This window comes from Liolophura sinensis, chromosome 13 (assembly GCF_032854445.1).
Source record: "Liolophura sinensis isolate JHLJ2023 chromosome 13, CUHK_Ljap_v2, whole genome shotgun sequence".
Lineage (NCBI taxonomy): Eukaryota > Metazoa > Mollusca > Polyplacophora > Chitonida > Chitonidae > Liolophura > Liolophura sinensis.
The window spans coordinates 27,617,290-27,620,818 of NC_088307.1; positions in this window are offsets into that span (position 1 = coordinate 27,617,290).

Consider the following 3,529-nt stretch of genomic DNA (forward strand, 5'->3'; position numbering starts at 1 on the left):
CCAGTCATCGAATGTTTACTTTTAGATGTAATCCTCCGTGATTTTAACAAATAAAAGAAGAACTCAGCAAGAAGTTAAGACGTGCGATTTAATTAGTGAGTGAATAGAGATATACTTTACGATATTAATGAGGAGTTTTCGTATTGCGTTGGTAATGGCTTGATGGTCGCTACATTGGCCCAGTGCCGATTTGATTTGTTTATTTCCTTGCTTTCCGACATAAGAATAAAACAACACCCCATTGAAATAAAGAATGAAATCAAACAAGAAACCGAAGTAAGATGTATGAACTCATCTAGTGTAGTGATCTAGTTGTAGCGTCCACCATCGTGATCCGGGTTTTAGGCAGACTGAAAAAACTACATGTAATGCCTTTGTTATTTTCACTCTGCACTTGTCATTTGAGGGAGAAACGAAGGACTGATCCTCTATTGTATGTAAACTTATTTGATTTATTGGTAAGTTTACTCCGTGGTTAAGAGTCCTTCATTAATAAGAAACCAGAATTCTCAGAGGAAACCATCGTGACTCTTGACAATTTTCCTGACTTTAGACTGCAGGCGAGACAGTTAAAGCTGAACTCAGTCACGTGACACCAGTGACAAATAGTCTCATGTGAGCCGAGTCTTAGGTTGAGCTCCGCACTCCCCGGCACACACACATAAACCTTACGTGTAATAAGAACAGTGTCAGATATCGTGGCTAGAGTCTATGGGAAAGTGTTTCAGAACGACCACACCGAGACGGTACTTCTATGTAAGAGCTACAACAGCATATTACGGTCATGGGAAAACAAGAATGAAAGGATTTCATTATATATCCCTGATTACCTCACTGTCCATACGTATCTGAGACCCTGCTGTCTTTTGAGAGTGCGTCGAATGGATAGATTTGAATGGTCTGTCCTGCAGAGGGTAAAATGTGAGGAGCAAAGGACAGGAAACCATCGATACAGTGTCATCATTCACAACGCTGTGAGACCGAAGTTAACAAACACGTAATCTATGGTCTTAATAACTGGCACGAAGTCGATCAATGAGTTAGCTTGTGGGTGAGACATTAAAGGGTATGAAAGGAGAAAACTACAAAAAGAAAGTCTTGGAGAATGTTATCTTGGATATTTATTCCTCTAATAAGTGTGTAAAGATGGTGCTCAGGAAATTTTCTGGCGATCAGGTCATCAGGTTGATGAAAACCGGTGTATCCGGATTAAACCATCGACATATGGCAAGTCACTGACGAACATTCCCAAGTGTGGTTTCAGATATTTACAGCGTATTGGTGACAGACAGACGGTCTCCAATGACCGTTAAACTGCTAAGATAGCCACACGAGGGTCGTCGACCGCCAGCTGTCACTGAAGAAAATTAGTCCGAACCTTGCCAATGCGCGTTGGTTTATTCTGGGCAATCGGTAGCCCCAGTGGTCAAGGTGGTTAGCGTGTCAGCTGGGCGCTGGGAGAAAATGTCTGACAGTAACCTGCAGATGGCCATTGGTTCTCCCAGGCTCTGCATGGTTTCCTGTCACCATAATGCTGGCCTCCGACGTATAATGTAAATATTCTTGAGTACGGCGTAAAACATCCATTAAATAAACAAATAAATAAATATTCCAGAATTACTCAGAATTCCTGCTCATGGATTAAACAACAGTCCAATGGCTATGCTCTTTCACATTACATCTGGTTTTTCTAGTATCCTAGAACCTTCACAAACAGGACAACTCAAACTGAGATGCCTTCCGTATCGTCCCATGTCTCTAGTTCTACATGCAACGGAACTTATGTTACCCAAAACTGTGTCGTTAAAGCTAACTTCGGAATTCATTTTTTCATATATTTGAGAGGTTTTTTGCACCAACCACAAAAATATTTCTCTTGTATGACCGCGGCCAGCATTGTGGCCGTAGAGGAAGCAAACCGGGCAGAGCCAGAGGGAACCACGACCATCCACAGGTTGCTCGCGCTAACTAGTAGCCCACGGTGCACCTGGGTTTCTTTCAAGCAAAAATGCATTAAAATACAGCACGCCCTCTCCGATCGAATCCATTGTGAGACAGTGCACATCACTGACATGTTCACTATTTCTTTTCTTCTGTATTTAAATAACAGAGTATTGCTTGCCGTATGGTTTACTCACGTCATCTAGACAATGCGCAGCAATGATCGTCCTGGAAGCGCATATAAGCGTAGCGCCGCAAATGGGGAAGCCAAGTGTTTACAGGAAGAGAACTAACGACGCCCTGAAGACCGTGGTTCTGGTAAGGTCCTGTGTCATTATCCAGACGGGCGGGGTTATATGTGCAGACAAGTGAATGGCCAGGTAAGAAAGAGAATCGTATTTTATCTATGATGACGGGCGGGGTTAGCTGTGAAGACAAGTGAATGGCCAGGTAAGAAAGAAAATCGTATTTCATCTATGATGCCAATTCGTTGAAGAAAAGAAAAACACTACATTACACATTACTGGATTCCAAAACTGCATAAATCCCTCACTGCATAGAAAACTCACTTTAATGCGGGGTGAAGAGGCTGTACCACCAAACTTGTATCTACCCTTTTAACGAAGGCACTATAATGAATACAGCCATTTTGTAAAATGTACGGTTATGCAATTGCAAAATGTTTTCTTGTTCATCTATTTGAAATTCAGGGAAACTATATATTAACAGAGTATAGGTATTCCCATGGTATTTGTACAGGTCCAAAACGGTTTCCAAAACGGTTTCCTCTCTCGCAGACTTTAGGACAAGAGGGGGTTTCAATTTTGACATTGTAAATTATCCTTAATTGGACAGCAACATACCCAAATATACCGTATAGAGCGTGTACAGATATCGCCTTGTAACATTTATCAATCAAGGTCACAGGTTATTATTACAAAAACAAGTGTGTCAACGTCAGAGTTTCTAAGGTTTTATAATGAGTATAACTATTTTGTAAGTAAATATGAACAGAACGTCCATAATTCTGGCACTCTGCTTCATGATTGTGAAGCTGGGGGCATTATATTCGTCGAGTTGAAGTATAGCGTCGAGTTGGATATATGAACAGTTGCTATCAAAGTGCAAATCAGATTTCACTCATTTGCTTAGAACATTCTTTGCGTCTATCCAAGATGTTTGAAAACTATTGTTAGCTTCTTTTTTTGCATAATTCCGTTCTATTTTCGTTTGTTATACACTTTCTCACTCTGAAAAAATGAACCTGTTAAATTTTGCAGAAAGTCTGGTGTCTGAGTGATGCTAAGAGGTAATAATGTATTCTGTCACTAAAGCAGATTATTGTGTCATATTCAACTTAAAATACTGATACTCTAATAGAATATGTGCATTATATTCAACACAATAACCTGTTCCAATAACAATCGCTTTGGGAATTGGCCTCTCGATTAACGTCAGTTTTTTAGTTCACGGCTGGTATGCGAAAGTTGAGGGATGATAATTCATGATATCTCATCCCCAGCACACACTATCAGTTTTATGATGCCCAAAAAGTCAAGAAAATAACATTTTATGTTCTCAGTTGGGA